General features: G+C 37.0%; 1 protein-coding gene and 1 non-coding gene across 2 annotated transcripts in view; both read left to right on the top strand.

Moving 5' to 3' along the window:
- Positions 1-27,230, top strand: part of BTBD9 (BTB domain containing 9) — a 509,556-nt gene that overhangs the window by 223,111 nt on the left and 259,215 nt on the right. The gene's annotated exons all lie outside the window — the stretch shown is intronic.
- Positions 3,099-3,269, top strand: LOC125996936 (U1 spliceosomal RNA). Its single transcript, XR_007491593.1, has one exon. It is a non-coding gene; the product is annotated as a U1 spliceosomal RNA (small nuclear RNA).

Genomic DNA, 27,230 nt, shown 5'->3' with positions numbered 1-27,230 from the left:
TGGACTAGATCATTTTATGATTCTTTTAACCTGTATAAGTTTGAAATAATTGCAATATGTAAACATTCTGAATTATAAGCACTTCCTTTTCTTAGGATACAGCCTTAATGAGATATAATTTACAAGCCACACAATTCCCTCATTTAAAGTGTGTAATTCAGTGTTTTAGTGTAGCAAGGATTCACACTGTGATTTGTGGAATGCAGGACAAGTGCCTTAGACCCTAATATTCTGTTATAAGTAAAAATTTTTTAACATATAACGATTACATGAGGAATGTGATGAGAATGGAAGACTGAACTACTATTTATTTTGTCTTGGGACCACACCCTGGAGTTGTTCAAGGGACCATATTTGATGGAGGGATCGAACCCAGGTCAGCAGTGTATAAGGTGGCACCTTATTTGTTATTTTTTTCAAAGGAATAAACTGGTAATATTCTTAAATAAAGCTAAGTTTCATGTTTTAAAAATCATCTTTACTTATTTTCCTTAAATCAAGACACCTGCTGCTTTCTGAGAATGAGCTTAATTATCTTTGGGCTACCTCCTGCATAAGAAAGTTGGCTATTATACATACAATGTCTAATGCAGTGTTTTTCAAAGTGGGCAGTGCTGCCCCCTGAGGAGTACTGGAAAGATCCAGGATTAGCCTTGATATAATTTGAAGGTTGTTTTTTGTTTGTTTAAAGAATGTAAATTTCCAGAGTGACACTGAATGTTTTATTTTCTGAAAAGGAGACAATATGCTTTCTAACTTTGGGAAATTCTTATCTACTTCATGCATTTTTTAGTAAGTAGGCTATTGCCCAGAGGTGGAAATTGGCTCTTGATCTTACTGTTTTGGTGTATAAAGTAAATACACACATAGATGTATGTAAGTAGAGAGTTTTAAAAATCTTACTACCTGACTTACTCATACAGACTTAGACTGTCCTTCTGCCTTCTTTATTCACCCATTCCATTTCTTGGAGGTGCTAGGTGGAGTGGTGGAGATGAAGAAGAAAAGAAGCCTCAGAATACTGTTGAACATACAAGTCCCAATGGACCAGTATTTATATATGTGTGTATGTGTGTATACTTCATATATCCAACATTTATATATACATATTTCCCATTATATACAGTTATTCCAATTTCCACATCTACATCTCTGTACCTTACCATATTTATATTATTATAATGTGTTGTGCAACCCTAAACATATTTCTCTCCATATTTAGAGTCAGAGAGTGATTTCATATAATATATTTCCCTTGGAAGGCACATCTCAAACACTTTGTTTCATCAAGAACCTTTCTATATTTTCCCTAAATTTTCAGTGCGGTTAAATCTGATTTTTTTATGGGCCATAAGCAAAGGCATAAATGGTCCTATAAAAAAGAATTCTTCAATTATAGCAGGCAATAGTTCTAAGGTACATTGTTTAGCAGCTTTCTTTTCCCATGATAGAAAGCTGATAAATGACTCTTAAGAAGTCTCCCTCCCCACTCCCCCCATATACCACATCTTTCCTTTGGTAACAAAGACATCTGTGATGATCAGTTACCCAAAACAAATGATATTCATATTAGTGGAAATGAAAAAGTCAACTAAAACAAATATTCCTGTACTTGTTTATTTAACAAATGTTTTGAATATCAGTTTTTTATCAGCAGTATATTAGGTACTAGTTTACAGATCTAAAACAAGTCTCACCCACTGAGATATGTTCTAGGCAGAAGAATTGAATTAAAATACCAGTCAACCCTTTTCTTCTAGTGCAGACTTTGAGAGGTAATGTATGTGTCTTTATAAGTCACTAATTTAGCTTGATGAGGCTCACTCAAATGCTCCGTTGTAAGCCCATATGGACAGATGGAATATGAGAGCAAGGATTGAGCCACGTTGTATCAGACTCAGTGAAAGGGAGTGAGGGAACCTAGTTCCCACAGTTTGGGCAGTATTGTCTAATAGTGTTTTCAGTACTTTGTGGTGATGCCATGTTTTGTGGAGCTGTATAACATTTTTTAGATAGAAATTCAATACCTCCCTCTACGACTCAAGGACACTCCTTGGAGAATTCCCCCTTTCTTATCTTCTCCATATAACTGTGTTTTTTTCCTTCCTCATACAGTGCTTGATACTCTGAAATTCTGTTCAGCATACATTTTCTCCATCTCTGTTCATTTCTAGCAGTATTTAGATCTCAGCAATGTTTTAATACTACCAATATACTTTATGTATTTTAAAAGGTATTTGAATTGTTCCTAAAGTTGTTGAAGAGCCATTAGAAAAAAATGATCTGGAGGAGAGGATTTTTGTCCCTCTTGTACTTCTGTGGCAATTAATATGGAAATAAAATTGTGTGGGGATAGCATATTAAAGACAGGAAAACTAGTAGGTAACTGTGGTCATACTTGAGAGAAAATAGGATAAGATTGTCATAATAGGAATGAAGCAGAAGTATTAAATTTGAGAGTTATTTAGGTACTAGATCTAGTCATTCTTAGCAATTGCCTAAAGGTAGAGAATAACTTATTCTCCAATTTCAGCTGTTGTATGTAGTCATCACCAACTCAGTAGTCTGTATTTTGACCTAATCTTCTGAAAGTCTGAATCTGGAATCAGAGGTATTTTTGTTTTAGTTCATCTTGTGGGTAGGGGACTATACCCAGCAATGCTCAGAAATAACTCTTGGCTTTGGACTTAGGGGTTACTCCTAGTGGGCTCAGGATGTGATGCTGGGGATGAAACTCAGGTAGGCATGTGTAAGGCAAGAGCTCTCTACCCAGCAGAAAATGTGAAATGGGTCTTACTCAGCTCAACTCAAAATGTCACTAGTGAAGATCAACCATCATGTAAACTCAATTGCTACCTCTGCTGATTCACAACTCATTTTAGAAGAGATGTAAGCCCAACAACTAAAAGTTATAGGTATATTAATTATTCTGCTGAAAAACTCCAGGACACCCTTGAGAGAGGGGTTGAGCTGAGCTCCTACCCTGCAGAGACCCCAGAAACTAAATCTATACCCCACAGCTACTACCATGCCAGAGGCCTAAGTTCTCTGTGTCATGAATCATCTTTGGAGAGACACCAAACATAAAAATTCCAGGTATACTTATCTGGCAGAGGAGATATACCATGATCACGAAGGTGGTTTTCCCAGGGTGAGGCTTATCCATTGCACTTCGGATGTGCTGACCCCAGCAATTTCCCCAAACTGCATAATTTGTGGTAGTGGGGGACTAAATTAAAAAAAAAATCCAGGTAAACAGTTCTCTCTCTTAAAACTCTGGGGATCTCTCCAATTGGGATTAGGTAACCTTTCTAATAAAGATTTTAGAGAGGAAATGTTGAGGATGATTAAGGAATTCAAACAATGGAGTCAACAGTCAGTAAGAGAGTATGAGTCAGTTTATGAGAGTAGATGTGAGAAAACTTCAAACAGAAATAACAGAACTGAAAAACTTGGTAGGAAAAATGAAAAAATAAACCTCACTGGAGGGGCCAGAGCAGTGGCGCAAGCAGTAGGGCATTTGTCTTGTTTGCGATGACCTAGGACAGACTGCAGTTCAATCCCCTGGCATCCCATATGGTCCTCCAAGCCAGGAGCTATTTCTGAGTGCATACCCCTGAGCATAGTCAGGTTCCTCCCCACCCCCCAAAAAAAAACCCACACCTCACTGGAAGGCCTCACCATCAGAGAAATAGGTGCTGAGGACAGAATCAGTGAATTTGAAGATAATCTACAAAACACCTTCCAGATGACAGCAGAAAATGTAAAATGAAAAGATGGAAAAATTTTCTCAAAATAAATGAACAGACAATAGAACTTGGAATAAATTCAACGTAAGAATCATTGGAGTCTCAGAGAGCCAAGAAGAAACCCCTTATGAAGAATCAACAGTCAAAAACATCATTGCTGAGATTCAGAGCTGAAGAGTGCATGTGCCCACTTACACAAGAGTTTTTCAGACTCATGGGCAATGATGGGATATAGTAAAAAAAAATCAACAAAATGAATGTCTCATCAAGAATATCTTACCCAGCTAGATTCTCATTCAGGTTTAAAAAAGAATATACAGCTTCATGGATAATCAATAAGTCAGAACTTTACAGACTCACCAACTTTAAAAGAAGAATGAAAAAAATAAAGAATGGAAAGGGGTACTTTATGGTAAGACAAACCCACAAACACAAAGAACTTCTGTAAAAAAAATAGCACAAAATTACATGACAGTCATCCCTCTCAATGTTAATGACTAAATGTACAAATTAAGAGACAAAGTGGCAAAATAGATCAGAAAATTGAATCCAACATTTGCTGCCTGCAAGAAACACATATGTATAGTCAGAGCAAACAAGGATTAAAAGTTAAAGGTTGGAAATAAACAAGTTCTTAAGAAAGCTGGGGTCACCATATAAATTTCAAACAGGGTCATTTTATTTTATTTTATTTTATTTTATTTTATTATTTATTTATTTTTTTTGGTTATTGGCCCACACCCAGCAGCACTTGGGATTATCTGGGATTCCAGGGATTGAACCCAGGTCTGTCCTAGGTTGGCCACATGCAAGGCAAATGCCCTACTGCTGTGCTATCACTATGGCCTCCAAGAGACGGGTCACTTCTTAATTAAGTGATATGCATATCAGGAATAAATCACACTGTTAAACATATTATTCATACAATTAGGGGCCAGCAAAATACTTAAAACAACTACCAATAAATTTGAAGAAAGGGGGCCGGAGAGATAGCATGGAGGTAAGGCGTTTGCCTTTCATGCAGAAGGTCATCAGTTCGAATCCCGGCGTCCCATATGGTCCCCTGTGCCTGCCAGGAGCAATTTCTGAGCCTGGAGCCAGGAATAACCCCTGAGCACTGCCAGGTGTGACCCAAAAAAAAAAAAACCAAAAAAAAAAAGAAAAAAAAAAAAAGAACTTTAAAAAAAAATTTGAAGAAAGACTAGAATAGCAACAAAGTAGAAGGTGAAGACTTCAACACTGCTCTTGATAGACCATCAGGGTAAAACTGAACAAGGATATACTGACTTTGAAGGAATTAATGGAAGAGCAGTACTTAATAGATAATAGAGGACCTTTCATCCCCAAAAGGCTGAACAAAAAGTTTTCTCAAATGCCTGGAATATTTTCCAAGATAGACCACCTGCTGAGTGACATAACATAATTTAATAAAATTAGGAGGATAGAAATTATATCAACTATCTTCTTAAACCATGGTGTACAGAAAATAGAAGTGAACTACAGACAGACATGGAAAAATAACTTCAGCACTTAGAAATTAAACAGCTCACTATTAATCAATGACCAAAGAGGAAATCAAAGGATTCCTGGAAACAAATGAAAATGAAGGCACTATCAGAATTTGCGGGACATGGCTAAAGCAGTATTAAGAAGAAAATGTATAGCTTTGCAGGCATTCATCAGGAAGGAAGAAAGGGCCTACATAAATAACTTAATGGCACAATTTAAGAAATCAGAAAATGACCAACACAATGAGCCAAAAGCAAGTAGGCAGAAGGAAATAATAAAACTTAGAGTAGATTGATGAGCTCAAAACCCAAAAAACAATCAAAAAGATCAATGACAGCAAGAGTTGGCTCTTTGAAAAAGTAAATAAGTCTGATAAATCATTAGTGAGATTCACAAAGAAAGAGAAAGAATCATAATAAACTGAATCCAAAATGGAAGGGGGAATATCACTACTGATACTACAGAAGTTCAAAGGGTAATCAGAATTATTATGAGAATCTTTATGCCATGAAACAAGAAACCTAGAAGAAATGGATACATTCTTAAACTCCTAGAACCTTCCGTGTTTGAATCAAAGCAGATGCCTGGTGGTTACAGGGGGCAGCCCAGAATATACTGTGACATAAGCATTAGCTTATGCTTATGTAGCATAAGCATCTTAACCAGCTGCAGCTCTCTGTTTTCTCTTTCTGTAGCAGTTCTGCCCAGGAGCACCAGGCCCATTCCTCATTGGCTATCTTGCTCTCTCTCCTCTACCCCTCCCTTGTACCTCCCTCCCTACCCCCCCTCTCTCTTTCTCTTTCTTTCCTTTTCTCTCCCTCTCTTCTTCTCTCCCTCTTTCCCTTCCACCCTCCCTCCCTCTCCCTTTTTCACTCCTACCCACTCACTCACTCGCTCAGGCAAACTTCAGGTGAGCATCTAAGGTAGTGTTCTTTTCTCTCTTGGACTGGGGTGTGTTTGTATTTTATTACTACACACTATTAATGAAATTGAAATGGCAATCAAAAGGCTTCCTTAGAACAAAAGCATAGGCCCAGATGGATTCACTAGTGAATTTTTTCAAACCTTTAAAGAGGACCTTCTGCAAATCTTTCTCAAGCTTTCCCAGGAAATTGAAAAAAGAAATACATGCAGTTACTATGAAGCTAAAAGTACCCAATACCAAAAGTAGAGATATCATCAAAAGAGAGAATGAGAGGGCCGGAGTGATTGCACAGTGGTAAGGCATTTGCTTTGCACATGGCCAATCCAAGACAGACCTTGGTTTGATCCCCAGCATCCCATATGGTCCCCCAAGCCAGAAGCTATTTCTGAGCACATAACCAGGAGTAACCCCTGAGCATCACAGGGTGTGGCCCAAAAAGCAAAGACACACACACACATATGCATATATACATGTATATGTGTGTGTGTGTGTGTATATATATATATATATATATATATATAGAGAGAGAGAGAGAGAGAGAGAGAGAGAGAGAGAGATCAATATCCTGGATGAACAGAGGCAAAGATCTTCAACAAGAAGCAAATAAAATCCAAGAATTCATCAAAAGGTCATAAACTGTGACCAAGCATGATTCATTCCAGAAATGCAAGGAATGTTTAATGTATACAACTCAATCAATATAATATACCATATCAATTTTTATATGATTATAGCAATAAATACAGAGAAAGCATATGATAAGATCCAATACTCATTTATGATAAAAGCACTGAAGATAAGAATTGAAGGAACTTTCCTCAATATAATCAAAACCATTTACCACAAGTCTGTAACAAACATACTCAATAGGGAACTACTTAAAGCCTTTCCTCTGAGATCTGGTACAAGAAAATGTTGCACTCTCACTATTTCAATATTGTACTGGAAATACCTGCCATAGCACTTAGGCAAGCAAAAGATATCAAGAGCATCCAGATAGGAAAGAAGAAGCCAAGTTCTCACTGTTTGCAGATGACATGTACAATATTTAGAGAATCCTAAAATTTGCAAAAAAAATCAAAAAACCAAAAAACCTTTTAGAAACAATAAATTTGTATATAAAGTGGCAGGCTAAAAAATGCAAAAATCCCATGGCTTTTATTTTAATAGAAATAATGTAAAACAAAAAAGAGATGTTTTTTTTTAATTTCATTTATAGTTGTGGCTCTGAAAATTAAGTGCCTTGGAATCAACTAAGAAAGGAAAGATCTATACAAAAACTATACACACTGTTTCAAGGAATTAAAGAGGACACTGGGAAATAGAAACAAATAGTTTGCCCATGGATAATGAGGATTCTCATCATTAAAATGGCAATACTTCCCAAAGCGTTGTATAGATTAATGCAATTTTATAAGAATACCCATCTCATTTTTTCAAAGAGATATATCAAACAGTCCTAAAATTCATATAGAGAACAATAAACCTCCAGGAATAGCTAAATTGTACTATGAAGTCATTAGAATATTATTGTACTGGAATAAAAACAGACCCTCAAACCTCTGGAGTAGACTTGAGTAGCCTGAGACTGACTCTCAGGAGATGAGCAAGTAATCTTTGGTTAAGGTACAAGAAATATGAAATGGAGCAAAGAAATCCTCTTCAACAAGTGGTGTTGAGAAAACTGGCCAACTGAAAGTGAAAAAAAAAAGTGAACTCAAATCTCTCTTCAATGCTACACACAAAAGTCAAATAAAAATGGATTAAATATCATGATATTAGACCTGAAATAGTAAGGTACATGAAGGAAAACATATGCAGAACACTCCATGACACTGTTGCTAAAAGCATCGTCAAGGAAGAAACATCACTGTGCAAGCAGAAGCAAATGTAAACAAATAGACTATATTAAACCAATATAGTATAATACACAGACACAGACACAGACACACACAGACACACACACACATATAGTAAGTATATAAGTAAGGCTTCTGCTCCACAAAGGGTACAAAGTCTTCCCCCAGAATAGGGGAGAACATATTCACCCAATACCCATCCAATTTGGGGTTAAATCTAACATATATAAGACACTGGCGCTTAATAGAAAAAAAAGATCTGTCCCCATCCAAAAATGAGAAGAAGTTATGAATCGACATTTTATAAAGAAGAAATGCAGATGGCCAAAAGGCACATGAAAAAATGGTCCATATCATTAATTATCAAGGAGATGCAAATTAAAACTACAATGAGATATCATCTCACACCACAAAGACTGGCGCACATCAAAAGAATAAGAACAACCAGAGCTGGCATGGATGCAGGGAGAAAGGAACTATCATTCCCTGCTGGTAGAAATGTTGCCTGCCCCAGCCTTTATGAAACACATTTTGAATATTCCTCAAAAAACTAGAATTTGAGCTTCTGTTAGACTCAGAAATATCATTCCTAGGAATATAGTGACTCAAAAACAATGCAGAAAATGCTCTCAAAGCAGAAAAGCTCTCTGCTTTTCTATGTTTTTTCAATATGATTCACCATAACCAGAATCTGATAACTACCCAACTACCTGAGAACAGATGAGTGGATTAAGAAATGAAGCTGCATCTACACAATGGAATACTACAGTTGTTAGGAACTATGAAGTCATGATATTTTTGTTTGTTTGTTTGTTTGGGTCACGCCCGGCAGCACTCAGTGGTTACTCCTGGCTCCACGCTCAGAAATCTCAATCATGAACTACATTGTAACCATGGCAAAACAAAACAATTGTATTATGAACAACTTTGTAAATCACAGTGTTCAATTAAAATAATATTTAAAAAGGAAGATAAAGTAAGTGGGAAAGAACTGTATCTTAAAAAATAAAGGTGCTGGTAAAGAACAAGAGAAATGAAGTGTCACATTCTCTAGGAGATTGGTTAAGGATTGATTCCCACCAAGCTCCCCGATAGGAAAGGCAGTTCCCATTCCCCTGTCTGATTAGGTCAGGGGGAACAGTTCCAGTTGTAGAGATCGCAGGAAATAATTCACACAGTGTAAAGGTACAAGCATGGGTTCAGGAAATCCAAAATTCAAGCAAGGAATTCAAACCACAAAAACTTTCTGCCCCTAAGATGGAGTGTAGCTCAGTGGAAGAAGACCGAAGAATGAGCCCAGCCTTCCTCAGACCCTTGCTTTTATTGACAAGAATCAGGTACCAACCTAGGGTGGGAGCAGAATACCAAGTAAAGAATAATCCATTATACTTTATTGACAAGAATCAGGTACCACCCTAGGGTGGGAGCAGAATACCAAGTAAGGAATAATCCAATATACTATTACCAGGTCACACCCTAGGGTGGAGTACAATTATTGATGAGGGTAGGACCAGTAACCCAAGAGAAGAATAAGAATAAAATGAAACAGGAATGATAAAGAAAATAATTATGTCACACAAAAAAGCACAGCTATCAGTAGACTTGAGAAATGCTCACAAGGATTATGGGATGGTGGGGCAGAAGACCAATGGTAGCATAAGGGAATAAAAATTGGGAAACAGGAATGTGGCGTAAATGTAGATGGGCTGGAATGATAGCAGTAGTGCCTTGCACATGGCCAAACTGGGATGGACCCGGATTCAATCTCTGGTATCCCATATGGTCCTCTGAGCCTGCCAGGAGCGAATTCTGAGTGTACAGCCAGGAATAACCTCTGAGCACTGCCGGGTGTGGCCCAAAAATCCAAAAATAGAACAATAAATTTGAATGAAAGAAAGAGACCAGACGCCAGAGGGAGGAGATGGGCTTGAGAACAGTGCCTTTTAAAAAATCCTAATAAATGGTTAAGGAAAATGATGAATTCATATCAACAGGGCAGAGTGACTTACATCCTCTATTATTCAAAGAATTAGTACAATTTATTGGTATTATTTATTGGTGTTATTTTTGAGATGCCATGAAGCAGAAAGAAAAAAAAAGCTCTAAAAACTAAAGACTAGCTCTGGATGCCCTTGGTAATTATATATGTCTTCCTATTCCAGGTAGCAAGGAAGATATTACAACCATATCATCAAGCAATCCACTTAAAATAAGCATCTTGACAGGCATGAGGTATAGAATAGCAATGATTCTGTTTTGCAAATGGCAAATTTTGTCAGTTATTAAGTTTCATTCCTTGATAGACAGTGAACAAAAAAAGAAGATAATAAATTTAACACCTTAACTTGGATGAAACTTTTAGGGGATATTCTGCATTGTATGAATGTTAAGTGTGCATGAGCTGACACTTATGATATAGATGCCGTAACAATCAATATTACTGGGCCCGAAGGGATAGCACAGTGGTATTTGTCTTGCACAAAGCCGACCCGAGTTTGATCCCTGACATCCCATATAGCTCCTGAGCCTGCCAGTAGCTATTTCTGAGCGCAGAGTCAGGACTAATCCCTGAGGGCTGCCAGGCGTGAATCCAAAACAACCAAAAAAAACACACACCAAAAAACCCCAATCAGTATTATTAACTGTGTTAAGTTTATCAATATGTCAGGTATTGTGCAGAACACATTGGACAAATATCAACTAATTCTGTCTTCACACAGTCCCATCAAATTGATTTTATGTTTTTATTCCCATTTTTTGATGGAGAACTTCCCCCCCCCCCCCAGTAAATTGATGGAATGGAAGGGCTGAATCAAGCATCAAAGAAAAATTTTCTTATACATGAATGGATATGGAGACTATTATGTTGGATGAAATTAGCAAGAGGGAAAGGATAGGCATAGAATAATCTGACTCATTTGTAGGATATAAGAAAAATAAAAGGCAGTAAGTAACAATATCCAGAGACAATAAAATTAAAGGTCCGAGGTTACAGTATAGGAAGTCCACTACAAAGAGCAGTGAGTGCAAAGAAGGGTTTAGTAGGACAATTATAACAAACTGATCACTTTGGACAAGAGCTTGGTGCTGAAAGAGGGAAGAGTGACACACAAGGCACCCCTCAATTGACTGTAATGCAGACATAGTGCCGAGAGAGAGAGAGAGAGAGAGAGAGAGAGAGAGAGAGAGAGAGAGAGAGAGAGAGAGAGAGAAAGAGAAATGCAAATTGCCTGGCCTAGAGATAGGCGAAGTGGTGGTGGAAGGGAAATGGGGGTCATTGGTGGTGGTGCACTGGTAAATAATGGTGTACATTGTATGACTGAAACCCAACAATGAACAATTTTATTACCTTGGTGCTTAAATAAAGTAATATTAAGAAAAATAAATTGGCTTCTAAGCTGAACTTACTGTTTTTAATCAGTTTTGGGGGTTTGGGGGATGTGCATCAGTAGTGACATGTCTACCTCGCATGGGTTTGTTGATAACCGACACAGCATTACACGGCACTTGTGATCCTTGGCATTGCTGTAGTGAGCTTTGTTGCTCTATGTGTGATTTCAGAAAGTACCTCAGTCCAACCAGTGTATAAAATCCAGACATCTTGACTACATCATCCAAAGGGAAAGGGAAGGGAAAATGGAAAAACAGTTTGACTCTGTTTCTTTTTTTTTTGGGGGGGGGGGCCACACCCGATGGTTCTCAGGGGTACTCCTGGCACCATGCTCAGAAATCACTCCTGGCAGGTACGGGAGACCATATGGGACACCGGGATTCGAATCAACCACCTTTGGTCCTGGATTGGCTGGCTGCTTGCAAGGCAAACGCCGCTGTGCTATCTCTCCGGGCCCAACTCTCTGTTTCAACATAGAAATGATAAACTACTCTTTTCTCCATTTTTATTTTGGTGGTGTTGGGGTTCAAACCCAGGGCCCAAATATGCAAAGCCAGTTGTTCCACTACTGAGTCACATACTCACCATTCATTTCTGTTTTGTAAGAATGAGATCTTAGGGGTTGAAGAGATAGTACAGCAGATAGAGTTATCTCGCACTGATCTGGTTTCTATCCCTGGCACTGCCATATGGTCCCACGGGCTCTACCAGAAGTGATTCCTAACTGTAGAGCAGAAATAAACTCTGAGCACCACCAGTGTGGCCCAAAAATAGAGAGAGAGATAGACAGAGAGAGAGAGAGAGAGAGAGAGAGAGAGAGAGAGAGAGAGAGAGAGAGAGAGAGAGAGAGAGAGAGAGAGAGAGAAACTTTAGAGATCTTATAATACTAGCCATGCCACATTCCCAGAAAATTGGGTACCTTTTGTTCTGTTTTTAGGAAATAATTGTACAGAGAAGGACAACCTGTATGATTATTTGTTGAAAATTAAACCTCTTTGTTTACTTTTTGCTCAAGGGCTATTTCCAATGGTCTTTTGCGATTGCTCCTAGCTTTTTGATCAAAGGGGTCATTTCTGGCAGTACTCATTGCTTGGAATGGACTGAGCCTTTTACCTATAAAATATATACTCAGTCCAATTTTTATCCCTCTAATCTGAAAAAATGGGGGTGGGGAAGTAGAGAGAAAAAAAAAACAGATAGACAGACAGAGAAAGATAGTGTTTTCAAAGTGACTTACTTTTTTTCTGGGAAGGCATTATGTTTGTGAGGAATTAACTCCTGATTCTGCTCAGGGATCCTCCTGGTAATGCTCAGGACGATGCCAAGGATTAAACCTTGGTCATTGTGTGCAAGTCAATCACCCAACTTGCTGTGATACTCTTTCTAGTCCCTTCAATGACATTTTTGTTAGATCAAGCCAGTATAAAGAGTTTGAAAGTTAACTCTTACAAATTAAGGCATTCCTTCTAAATTCCAACTTCCTCAGCTACTTTTGAAAAATAGGAAGCATTGTCAAGATGCTTGACAAGGTCCCCATCTCCCTTTTTAAAATGAGTGTAAGTATAGCTTCTCTGGGGAGCCCCGCTCTCCAGCCATGACATTTCAGATTGCCATCCCTAGTATAAGCGATGTCGCTTGGGAAAGAATGCTTAATAAAAGAAAAATATTGGTGTCCTTTCTGATAGAATGACTAGTTAAGAAGAGTGAAGGGAGGAAGAAGATAGGGAAAAAAGAGAAGGAAGGAATTTATTTTAGTTAAATTAAGTGTTTGTAGAAAGAAATTTTTTTGTATAGTTAACAGTATTGTAGTGTACCATAAGGCTAACAACTTGAGTGGTTTGCACTCACAGACCATGTGAAAGTCTATCCTTGGGGCCATTCTTACTCTTATAAACAATCATCTGCAATGGACTAATCAGGAAATTATAAAAACCATTTACAAAACTTTCAAGTGATAAAATTTTGATATAGCCCAAATGGCTTCTTGTTCTGAGGTACTGTGTCACATAGTAGCAAGACTTCATCTTCTCCCACAAATGTCTCCTAGTTCTTATTTGCAAAGGATGAAAGACCTATTTCCCAACACCTTCTCACCAGACTGTGTTTTTTCAAATTTTGAAATAAATCTAGTAGATTTATTTAATTTTTATTTCACTCATTTGTGGAAATTGAGGATTTTTCATGTTTGAAGGATCTTGGTTTTATTTGTTTTGCTTTTGGGCTACACCCAGTGGTGCTCAGGAGTTACTCCTGGCTCTGAGTTTAGAAGTTACTCCTGGCAAGCTTGGAGGACCTGGTAGGCTGGAGATCGTACCTGGGTCAGCCGTATGCAAGACAAATGGTCTACCGTCTGTGCTATCTATTGCTCCAATTCCAAAGATATTGATATTTGACAATTCTTTCCTGTGAATCATTCTCAGTTCTACCAGTTTTTCTTTTTTACAGTTTTTGTTCTTTGTCTTGAGGAGTTCTATGTACATTATGTATGCAGAAAGAATTGCAGATAATTTTGCAGTTACTTTTACTTTTGGATTTTAATATGTAAAATTAGTTTGTTATGTAGTCAAACTAACCAATTTCTTCCTTTTTGCTTTGGATTTTAACTCACACAGGAATTACATTTTACTCCAAGAATATAGAGGAATTTGGAGTTTTTTTTCCCAAGTAAACAAATATTATTTTATTTTTAATCTTATTTCATTAGGTATTTATCCATATGTCCAATGTGAAGTAAGTTAACACCATTGATTTCAGGAAATCTTTCCCAGTCACTAATTTGTTGTTGTTCTATAATATACATACATTTTCCTATGTTTTGCTCTGTATCTTAGATTTTCTACTCCATTGAGCTGCTTACTCACATTCTTATTTTATTTTATATAAATCTTATAATAAATTTTAAAGATATGCTATTTATCAAGGTTTTTCCTTTTTGTTTTTGCTTGATTACCTTTTTTAATTAAAAGCATTCTAATTATCTTATCTGATTCCAGAAGTTAGAAAGTTCCTTACTGGAATGTTTTTAAGAATTAGTGGGTGCAGACTCCATGCCCCTCATATTTTGGTGGGCCTATGCAAACAATTGCCACTCTAACACCGTTTTTACTGTACTTTTTTGACTCTAATCCTTAAAAAAAAACCACTTAAAATTTGAGATTAACTTAAGCTAATATGCATGAACATGGAAATGTAAAAAATACTATGCCTCTAATGTTTAAGGAGTTACGTAAGTTTTATGGCTTTAGATTGCCTTGTGTGCTGTTAAGAAATATTATAATGTGTTACAGTCTGGGGGCTTGAGGGACAAAGTAATTGTACATGGATTCTGTTTTATTTATCTTAATGTTCTTTGGCTGAAAGTTCAAAGTTAAGATATCAGCAAGGGGATTTCTGAGAAATATGTTATGGGTGATTGTCCTTCCACTGTAACTTTACCTTATCCTCTTTCTTTGCATCTTTGTTCTCATAATTAAAAATAAAATATTAAAAAAATATTAAAAAAAAGAATTAGTGGGTGCAGACCATGGTTTAATCCCTCGTACACCTGGTTCTCAAAGTATCATTGAGTACAGTCCTAGAGATTCCTAAGCATCTCCAGAGTAATCCATGTAATTTCCTCTGCTCACCCCGATCCCTCTAATAGTAAAGGATAGTGATTTCTTTTGACTTCCTATTTTCCTCATAAAGAACATAGTATCCTATGCCTTACCATTTTCTCAAGCTTGCTTTTTTTAAAAATGGGGATATATTTTAGAACTTTATTATCATTTTCTACTTTTTTATTATAGAACTTTATTATCATTTTATATTTGCCATGTTCTATATACAGTCTTAATACTTGATTTGTTGTCCTCTACCCTTTCAAGACTGCCTTTAAGACATACTTTTTCTTATAATTGTTCCCCCTCCATTTGGGTGAGGTTGAATTTGCTGAATCTAGCAGCCAGTAGTTAGAAGGGCTAGAGAAAGAGATTGGCTGAGCTAGAGATTATCGCTGGAAGCCATGCTCATCAGTCACATAGGATTTGTGCAGTGACCTTACACTGTTGCTGTATAGTTTTAAATAAGTTATTGAGTAGCCTTCTTTAAGAAGGAGCTTTTTCATTGAAGACATTTTCATTTGTATGGCCAGATAACATTTTAATATTTAATTTTCAGTGAATGAATTTTAGAACTTAAAACTGCATAGCACAATTTTCTAGTTTTATAAATTAAAAAATAAACTGAGACTGTTTTATGTACTAAATTTTCTAATTCTACAATAAAAGTATCAGCATTTAAAGTTCTAGTAAATTGAATCCAATAAAAAAAAATGATATACCTAGGCAGTAGGGCAGGGAAAAAAATCATATATCACATGACCAGATAGCATTTATCTCAGAAATGTAAAGATTGTTTAATATTCACAGGCCAATCAGTGTCAAATACCAAATCAATACAAGGAGAGATAAAAACAAAAATCATCACATCAATAGATTTGATGAATGTCAACATCCATTTTTCTACTTCCCATTCTTGATAAAAATTCATAATAAAATTGGAACAGATGAAACTCTCCAGAGTATAGTTAAAGTCATATGTCACAGATCCACAGAAAACTTTGTACTCAATGGTGGAAAGTTAAGTCTTCCCTTTAAGATCAGGAACAGGGGCAGGAGAGTAACACAGCAGTAGGATGTTTGCCTTGCATGTGCCTGACTGAGGAGAGACTGGGTTTGATCCTTGACATCCAATAGGGGCCCCTAGACTGCCAGGGGCTATTTCTGGTGAAATGTATATGTAGTAATAACATTACCTACTCCGTGCTCCCTTACCAAACAGCCAAAGGTATCCTAGGAAAAAAGAAAATGGAATGCTTCTCTTTCCCCAGATTTAATTCTATAAAGTTATAATAATCAAAACTACTGGAATCAGTACTACTGGAATACATAATCAGTAATCAGTATTACTGGAATAAAGACATATTCTCACACGAGAAAAATAGAATTTATATGCCAGGTATATGGACAGCAAATCCAGCAGAGAAGCAGTGTATAAAATGATAAAATGGAGCAAGAGAAGCCTTTTCAGTGAATGGTAATGTGAAAGCTGGTTAGTCACATGTGAAGAAAATTAACTCAGACCCATTTGCATATCATGCACAGAAGTCTATTGAAAGTGCATTGAAGATGTTGATATCAGATCTGAATCCTTAAATTATATTGAGGAGAACATAGGTGGAACCCTTCATGACATTAAATCTAATGTCACCTCTGATCCTTATGAGTAATCCTTGAGCATAGCTGAGTGTGGCCTAAAAAAGGAAAACATAAAAAGAAACAGCTTTTGCACTGGAAAAAAAATGACCGTCTTTCCAAAAAGACCTCCCATAACTGTGGGAAAATATTTGCCCACAACTCATTTGACAAGTGGTTAATATCCAGGATATTTAAAGCACTTACATAACTCGACAACAACAGCAAAAACAACAACAAACCCTATGAAAGGGAAAAAGAGATGAACAGAATGGTCCGTTCCCCCCACCCCAGGCAGAAGCGATTTCTAAGCGCATAGCCAGAAGTAACCCCTGAGCATTACAGGACATGGCCCCAAAACAAAAATAAATAAATAAAATATATATATAGTACATCTACTTGTACTTCATATTTAAAAACAAAAACAAAAAATTAAAGACTAATATCAAGTGAAAAAATGAAATAAATCTGGGGCAGGGGAGATCATATTATATAAGTCATTCATTTTTAGAGCAAAGAAAATAACAGTGCTTTTAATATACATTTATAGATGTAATATGACCCCAAAAATTTAATAGTTTAGCTTTGAACATACTAATTATGGAATTGGGCTCGCTATAAGGAGGTGGCAGAAATTGCTTTAGATTTTATACTCAGAATATAATACACACATATAACCACCCACAGACTCACACACTCTAGACATAACCTTTTAAGTAATTCTTAATCACAAAGTAAGCAGGAGTTAGGAACATCTGCTTTTCTGGCTTTTAGATTAAAATAAAAAAAAAACTATGGGCTATCTCTTATTATATTTATTCAAAACTACATGGCATATATTAAATAATTTTAGATTCATATTTCCATATCAATGTAGATTGACTTAAAAGTTAAATAGTTCACTGTAAGACCATTACCCACTTATTTCTATTTGGTAGTTATCTAGACATCTCTTTGTGTCTACCATTCCTGTTATACTATATAAAGTGATACTTTTGTGTCACTTTCTCTGTTGGCCTTTGCTTTGCTCTTTGACTGTTCTGAGAATGAACTAGAGTAGAAATAGATCATAAGAAAATGATCCTGCCTTTAACCTTAAGATTCAGAGAAAGGGGAAGGGCTTAGATATAATAGAGCCCATTGGCTTCTTTACAGAAAGTTTTCCTTGGAGCATTAGAGCCCAGGTTAAGTGGTTTCCAGGAATTTTCTCAGCAGCTCAACAGAATGCAGATGTAATGAGCCTCACAACCCTATCTCTTCACACAGGCTAAAATGTGAATACAGTGTGGTGACCTTAATGTTATTTTAAACAAGCAAAAGAAACCCCAAACTGTGTGCAAAAACACTGGGGTGTTTTTGTTTAGTTGTTTTGGGGGTTGGGGGCAGGTTGAGAGCGTGAAAATGAGTCCATACTTGGCAGTGCTCAGAGGCTCCACTTCCTCTGTGCCCAGGGGCCCTGTATATTGCCAAGAATACAACAGGAGTCAGCTGTGATTCATTATTTTATGTATTTAACCTATGACTATTAAACTAATTGACAAAGGGAGTAAGAGACTATTAGGAAGAAAACATTTCACAAACAATTGGAAGATAGAGAATGTTACATTTTCAATTGTCATAAGTTTGAGGTAAATATAGTACTATACAAAGACAACCTTTACAGAGGAATTCCCAGGTAGACTTGACAGGTAGCTACTACTTCGATCTCTGGAGTTACCACAGATGCCTTAATTTTAAATCATGGCCTTCATATGCAGATACATAAAGAAACTTAAATTTGCTGCAGGAATTATGTCCAGAAAGAAAACAGAAAACACCTTTCTTCCAGCCATACATTCTGATCCTATATCAGAGTGATCTCATTCAGGTCTTTGACTGTGAGGCATCTTGAATTGATCTGGACTGGTAGTCAAGCATCATGGATTTTGTTAAGTCATCTCATTGAACCATGTGATAAACTTTTGAGTAGTTTTCGCAGTGTTTCCTATTGATTATCTTTGTAGTCATGAACACAGAAAAACACTATGAAAATATCCTTGGAAACTAAATAATTATGTTTTTATGGAAAGCATTCATTTAACTGACTTTATGAATATCATATTTTCCCACACTTAGCCACCCAAGCTATCTTCCCTTTTCAAAGTTAGAGCTGATAACATGTTGAGAAATTAACTTTAAATGCATGGCTAGAGTTCTTTAAAATTCTGGCCAGTTTATAAGGGGCTATTACATTGCACATTGCAAACATTGGCTGGTTTTAGTTCATTCAGAGGTCTCAAACTGGGGGCCACAGGAAGCAAAGTCGGGGTGATCCTTGAGTGCAAAGTCAGTAGTAAGCCTTGAACATTGGTGGGTGTGACCCAAACAACTAAAACAAAACAAAACAAAACAAAACAAAAAAAGATTCCTCTAGGGCAGGGCCACAGAATGTACGGAGGGCCGCAAATGGCCCATGGGCCACGAGTTTGAGACCCCTGGTTCACATACAGTTGGGCCTTTACATCAAAAAGGGTACACATATCTGATAATTAAATGTTCTTGAACATAAAATTTCAAATAACCTGCATTCAAAATTGATACTCTGTTGAAAAAGCTTCCCTCTTCTTTTTTCTCAGAAATGATCTTTCAGTTATGGCTTGTTCTAAAAGCTGCTATTAAATTTTTTTAATTGTGATACTGTGGTTTACGAAGTTACATGTGATTGAGTTTCAGGTGTGCAATGTTTCAACACCAATCTCTACACCACCATCCACTTCCACTAATGTCCCTAGTTTTCTCTAGCCTGCCTCTATGATGAACAGTTTTTATTTTCCTTTTAGGCAGTGGTTTATAATACTGTTACATGATAGGGTTTCATGCTTAATCCTTTACCACCCTCCAGCAATGCCTCCTGCTCCAGATTAGCCCCTTCCCTCCGTTCTCGTTGCAGTGTTGCCCTCATGGTCCTATTTCCCAAGCTTGTGGTGAAAGTTGGCCTGGAAAAATGCAAATGTTGAAAGTTACTGAAAACAACTCATTACTTCATTTCTAGCAAAATTTAATTTTGTTTCAAGGGCCACATGTGCATTAAAATAATTTTCTAGACGCATATGTAGGAAATAAAATTTGCTTAAGAAATACTTAAATGTGGGACCAGAGTGCTGACCCAAGCGCTAAGGAATATGCCTTGCACGCGCTGGCCTAGGACTGACCGCGGTTCCATCACCCGGCTCCATATGGTCCCCCAAGTGGGAGCGATTTCTGAGCACATAGCCAGGAGTAACCCCTGAGCGACACCAGGTGTGGCCAAAAAACAAACAAACAAACAAAAAAGAAATACTTAAATATGAGTCCAGAGCGATAGGACAGTGGCAGGGCATTTTCCTTGTACACGATGTTCAGAAAGGACTTGGGTTTGATCCCCAATGTCCCATATAATCCCTGAGCCTGCCAGGAGTGATTTCTGGGAGCAGAGCCAGGAGTAATTCGTGAGTAAAAACAAAACAACAACAAATAAGAAATACTTGAATATGGCACTTTTTGTTCAGTTCTTTCTCTCTCTTTGTTCTATCTGTGCCCTTCTGCATATGTTTGTATTTAATTGTTCCTTTGTTGGTGTTATTGTTGTTTTTTTTGGGGGGGGAATGCATTTGGATTTATTGGCTCTGCACTCAGGGATCATTCCTGGTGGTTCCTGGGGGACCATTCGGGTACCAGGGATGGAACTTGGGCCTAGCATGTGCAAGGCAAGCAGCACCTTTACCCTCTGTACTCTCTGTGACCCCATGTTTGCTTGTTTGTTGTTGTTGTTTTACAAAGAAAGGCAGGACAGACAAGGAATTTGCGTACTGAAGGAAGGCTTCATTTCTGAACCTGCGACTTGCAGCTATGTGAATACTTCTCCTACTGGTCACTTAGCTTCACAAGCAAGGGGATAAAAGTGCCTGTCCTAGTCCTATCTCCTTCTCTGGGGTGATTATTGATTTCAGATGATATGATGCGTTTAGAAACTTTAATTTCCCCTGCTGTCATTCCTCTTAATTAGATCACACAGCCAGGATCAGTCTTTTAATCTTCTGATACATTTTTGAGTGTAGGGATATCAGAAAATAATTTTTTCAATCCTGCTATTACCACTAAATTCTCTGGAATTGCGGATACCACATCTTTTCAGTTAAGAAAATTTGATTCCATAATCTAAGCTTTCTTCAAGTGCCAATTCTGACAAGAATTTAATAGGATGATATTATAGTTATATTTCTATACAGTGTGATGGGTAAGTTACTTAAACTTGCTGATAGTGGAATTTGGAGGTGATAGAATTTGGAGGGCTTTTTAAAAATAATTCTCATGCTCTCTTCAGCAGTACATGTACTAAAAAAATTATTCTCAGACTATAAGTCAAAATTTCTGCTTTCACACTAGTTTTTTTTATTGCACTGACTTCTATTTATTTGAAGATTTTTGTTTGTTTTTAGAAATTAAGGAATAAATCTGGATAAAATATATATGAAGGTATAGCCATAAAGCAATTCTATTTATACTAGGAATGCATCCTTAATGTGTTTTTTCTTTTTTATTTAACAGATCCAATAAAGTGACTAATAAGTGTTTTTGCAGGAACTTATTTCTTATTACAGTTTTAAGTGTTGGAATAGGAGATTACATTTCTGAATTTGAATCTGAGTTTTCAGGCTTCCAAGTTCCTGTCAGTTTTTATGTGCTTATGCAGGGTTGCTGTTTTTAGGTCATGGTGATTTGGCTTTTCTAAAGCTATTCTTTTTCTAAGTGACTGACAGGAATCATTACTCTCTGTGGCAAGAAACCAGAAGTTGGCAGAAGTCCTACAAAGACTGTTCAATTGGATTTATTTTTGTAACTGTTGTGCCAATTTCCAAATTATCTTCAGTTATAGGGCATCTGTTTTCTTAAACAGGTTCCAAGTGGGTGATACAGGTAGTGACAGCCCTGCCCAGGTCAGTTGTGAGTGGACAGACCCTCAGATGCAGTCATTCTATTTAGCACTTTGGAAAAAAAGAGTCCAGGCCTAGAATTGAACAAGTCAAGACCAGAAACATTCAGCAGTTTTGTGTTTGTGTCTGAACCTTCATTGTGATGTTGATTCTGTGTGATGGTTTAGAGGCCTGAATCTGACAAGGATCACTTTGAAAGATGAGTAGTCCACACTAAAAGCCTCTCCATTTGATAGCAATATTTTCTGCCTTTCCTGCATTCTGCATGAGTTTTTAAACACTGAAGGACCAGGATAGAAAGTGTTTAAAATAAGGGTCCATTCTGGACTGGAACTCTCCCCCTTCACCCAGGATTCAACAGGCCCAGCTTTGATCCCCTACTTTGTTGGCAAGGGTCAGTTTTATAATAACAAGCCCAGAATGTAACACATCTATTTATTTTCCCTTATCTGCTGGTAACAACTAGAAATGTTTTCGCTTGTTTGAGCTTTGCCCTCCCCAGAATCTTGGTATTTGTTTTGAATTTGGATTTGGCAGAATGAGAGCTCGTGCATGCCAAGTGGGCTCCAGGATATGTTTAGTAGTGTGGAGTTTTGTTTTCTTTTTTTATTGACTTGTTTGGGGATGAAGCTCTCTGTTTTTAACTGACTGTTCTCTCATTGTCCTCACTATGCTGTAAGAAATGAATGTATTCATTATTTGGAACTCTTAGGTAAGATGCAGATTTGCCTCTCCTGTTCCTTTAACTCACGAATTTACCCAAGTTGACCCACTGCTGATTTAACATTTTAAAGCCACAAACTTGCTCTGTAGCAAATGAGGAATACTTATTCTCTAAGTCTGCTAAAAGGAGAAAATAAGCTAGTACTCAAATGAATCGATTTATAATGGCTGTCATTTTTTTTAAATTGTATTGAGATATAATTCTTATACTTTAAAATTCACCCTTTAAAGTATACAATTAAGTGGTTTTCAGTATTTTCAGAAACTTGTACAACCTTCATCCATATTTAATGTAACATTTATTTCTATCCGCCCAAACAAACTCCATATTCATAGAAGTCAGTCCCCTTTTTCTCCCCATTCCTGTCCACGCCAGGCTACCTTCATTTTTGGCAACCTCGAATCTGATATATATCCTTATGGGTTTGTGTGTTCTGGGCATTTTTGTAAATGGGATCACATAATAAATATAAGTCCTTTGTGGCTGCTTTCTTTACTTAGTGCAATATTTTCAAGCTTCATATATGCTGTAGCATGTTTCAGTACTTCATTCACTTTTATGACATAATAATTTTTATAACATTTTGTTTATTTATTCAGTAGTTGTTGAATATTTGGGGCATTTTCATCTTTTGGCTTTTATATGGATGTTGCAATAAACATTTATATACAAATTTTTTGTGTGGGCATGTTTTCAGTTCTCTTGAATATAAGCCTAAGTGAACTACTGAATCTAATGCTGAATATTGCCTTTTTCTTCCTTTTCTTCTTGTTTTGCAAGGAGAAAGGCTATGATGGGGGCAAAGAGCAAACACTGTATTTGGAATGTGGAATGTATTTGTAATGTGGAATTATCTGAAGGGTTTTACACTCAATTGTAGTGCTTCCCTTTAATTGTGGTGTTCACAAATACTTGGCTGTGGTCCTCCTAAGACAGTGTACTTTTCAGTTGGATGTTACTTAGGGTTCCCAATAGTAGTGAAGCTGGGATTGAGACTCATATTTTGCATGCTGGGTAGTGACAGGAATTGTATTTGAGGCCTCATGCCTGCCAGACAGGCACTAACCATATTTCTGACCTATCTCTGAATTCTCTATTTTATTTTATTTCGTTTGTGATCATACCAAACTATGCAGGAAGGCTTGATCCTCAAGACTGTGGTGCTAGGCATTGAACTCATACATATGCAAAGCATACCACTTTATTTATTTTGGTGTCAGGTCTACACCCAGTGGTGATCAAGACTTACTTCTGATTCTAAGTTCAGGGGTCACTCCTGGTATCTCAGGAATCATATGGGTACCAAGGATAAACCCCTGTTCAATGAATGTCACCTTATCTTCTTGGCCTTCCTTCCTTCCATCCTCCCTCCCTTTCTCCCTCTCTCCCTCTCTTCCTTTTCCCTCCCTTCTTTCCCTTTCTTTTCCCTTCTTTTCTCCTTCCCTTTTCCCTTCTTTCCTCCCTTCCTCCCTCCCTCCCTCCCTTTCTACCTTTCTTTCTTCCTTCTTTCCTTATTCCCTTTTTTTTCCTTACCTTTCTCTTTATTATTTTATTTTTGTTTTTTGGGGGGTCACACCTGGCAGCACTCAGAGGTTGCTCCTTGGCTCGGTACTCAGAAATCGCTCCAGGCAGGCACAGGGGACCATATGGGATGCCTGGATTCAAATCACCATCCGTCCTGGATCAGCTGCATGCAAGGCAAATGCCCAACTGCTATGCTAGCTCTCTAGCCCTCTTTTTATTATTATTATTATTATTATTATTATTGGTTTTTTTTGTTTTGTTTTTTTGTTTTTGTTTTTCGAGTCAAACCCAGCAGTGCTCAGGGGTTACTCCTGGGACTCCACCTATGTTCGGAGTATTTGATTTTTTTCTCCAGTTTATTACTTTTCTCTTCTTCAAACAAAACCACATAACCTGAACTATCTAGACCTGCCTCTCAGTTAGAGGGGGAAATAAGGGAGGTACCAAGACCAAACAGGGATAAGCCCACTTAGTAGTAAGCTAGGCACTGAGGGGACCACTTATTCTAGCAGCCCCGTGGGGGAGGGAAGAGGATATGGGAGGTAGGACAGGAATGGAGGTGGAGGGAGGACAATTCGGTGGTGGGAATTCCCTTGATTTTATGTTAATATGTACCTAAAATATTATTGTCAATGATATGTAACCCACTATGATTAAAATAAAAATAAAATAAAATAAAATTTTAAAAAATCCAGAAAAAAAAGACCTTCTGTATTGCAAAGCATATGTTCCAGCCCTTTAAGCCATCTCCCCAGAACAATACAGTTTTAAAATATTAAAAATTTTCCTGGGGCTGACGAGGTGGCTCTAGAGGTAAGGTGTCTGCATTGCAAGCACTAGCCAAGGAAGGACCACGGTTCGATCCCCCGGCAGCCCATAGGGTCCCCCCAAGCCAGGGGCAATTTCTGAGGGCTTAGCCAGGAGTAAACCCTGAGCATCAAACGGGTGTGGCCCAAAAAAAAAACAGAAAAAAATTAAAAATTTCCCAATTGAGGAGAACATTTGATTTAAATCTTAATAAATTTAGGTATTCTTAAAAAAAAATTAAGGTATTCTTTAATGTCTTTAAGCATTATTTTTTAATTTCCAGAGTATACATCTTTCATTCTTTTAACTTTCTTTTCACTTTTTTAAAATGAGGTAATGTGCTTTACTTTATGCCATATGCCGTAGTCACACAGTATTAATTCTCTACAGCTATTATCAGTGTGCCAATTTCACTTCCAATACTGTCCTAAAGTCTTTTCTGATCCTTCCATTTTACATTACTTCTCCTCCACCTCCTGCTCAGTTACCCTAATTTCTGTTGTAAGAGTCTAAAGGTTTGTTTTCTTTCATTGGACATTGCCTGTTCTCTTGCTTTGTTTATATCCACATGAGTGAGATCATTCATGTTTATCTTCTCATTCTCACTTATTTTGCCAAACATGAAATTCTTTAGTTTTATTGTTGCAGTACATAGCAAGATTTTTTTCTTATAGCTGTGTAATTATGTATATATACCATTATTTTTATGTATTATTGGGCATTTGGGTTGTTTCCTGGTTTTGTGTTTTGTTAATGTCATGGTAGTGAACATAAGTATGTATCTATCTTTTTGAATTAGTGTTCTTGGGTTCGATAGCACAGAGTGGAATTATTGATAACTCTGTCTTTAATTTTTTGTTGAATTATTCATAGAACTTTTCATAGACCTCCAAATCAGTTTATACTCCCAGCAACAGTTCTTCTACATCTTTACTGGAGTTAAATTCCTTTTTATTAATGCTTTGATATTTTTCCCTGTTTGATGCTATTGTGAAAGGTATTTTATTAATTTTGGTTTTGTATTCTTTTTGTTACATGTACAATTAAATTGTGTATATAGACTTTAGCCCCTTATAATAATAAAGATATTCTTGTTTAATTTTAAATACATAAGAATCAGTTGATAAAGCCAGTTGAAGTCTTTGAGATTATTTTAAAGCCAAGAATATACATACATAATAATTCAAACACTTTTTTGTGTCGTGCACTGTGCCATGAATGTTAAATTGTTTTGTTCTCCTTTAATGCTCTATGCTATGTTGCTTTCTACTATATCCATTTCACAATGAAAATCTTTGCCCAGTCTTGCTACTAATAAAAGCAAACCAGGGACTTGATGTCATCTCTCTCACCCTTAAACCTGTCTTAATCACTTGACCATTCTACCTTTGTAGAATAATCACAATCTTCTTAGAAGCTGGCAATGTTTTAAGCACATTGGAAATATTTCCAAGCTTCTAATTCTTGTCTCTTATCAGGTTTTTCTCATTTTACAGTTGTACATTTTACAATTGTACATTAGTGATTCCTCCCCTTTAGGGAATTTTAATTTCAGAGAATCCTTCAGCAAGAAAGTGTGAGTCATCATTTGTAGACATTGTATGAGCCTGGAGACAGGAGGTTTTCCAAACTGGCAGGAGATGATTAAGCAGCAGTAGAGAAGAGGTGTTTGGCTAAGAAAGATATTTTAAAAGTACTATCCAGAAATTAATTCTACATGGTGGATGAAAAAGAAAAGAAATGAATGATAGCCAAGGGTTTTAAATGATGCTGACATCGACTAGAAGTTAAAATTCTTAGGAGGGGAAGGGAAGATCAGTTGTTGGTGCATTAGAGGGAAGTTGGTTGGAATCTTCAAATATAATACATTAGAAAGACAATCTAATGTATAGGTTAGTTCATCACTTACTACAAGTTGATTTATGTATTTAATAAATATGTTGCTCATTTGGTAATAGCAAATAAAATAGATATGGCCCCTCTTCTTCTACTTACTTACAATCTATTGTAAGTACAAAGTATATAAATAATATTTGTGATCTATACTATAGAGGGAAAGAAAAGGGGTTGTGCGAGAGGAATGTGAAATCCTGATGTGGAACTGGGTTTGGACTGAGAACAAGTGACATGGGGAAGTAGAATTGTTACAGAAAATAGAAAGGGGTTGAAAAGATCATTCAGTGGGCTAAGTACTTGCTTTCCATGTGGGAGGTCCAGCTTCCATCCTTGGTACCACATTTCCCATGCACTGCTAGTAGCAGCCTCGGGAGCTAAAATTGTCCCCAAGCACCACTGGGTATAACTAATCCCAAAATATATTTACAAAGTTACTAGAGAGAAGGAAAAACTGATGAGGCAAATGGAGTGAGCAGTTGGTAAAGGAGCAGAATAGGTTATGGTTAGGAACACAGAAGGAGAGTTCTCTGGAGAAGGAAAAATAGTTCAAAGAGCTGGAGTGCTTACTTTGCATGGGAGTGGGCCCTGAGCAGGGCTGGATGGATGTGGTCGAAAGAAAGAGAGAAAAGGAAAGAAGAGAGAGAGAGAAAGAAAGAAAGA

The sequence above is a fragment of the Suncus etruscus genome, chromosome 18 (assembly GCF_024139225.1).
Source record: "Suncus etruscus isolate mSunEtr1 chromosome 18, mSunEtr1.pri.cur, whole genome shotgun sequence".
Classification (NCBI taxonomy): Eukaryota; Metazoa; Chordata; class Mammalia; order Eulipotyphla; family Soricidae; genus Suncus; species Suncus etruscus.
This window is presented reverse-complemented; position numbering and strand designations above follow the sequence as displayed.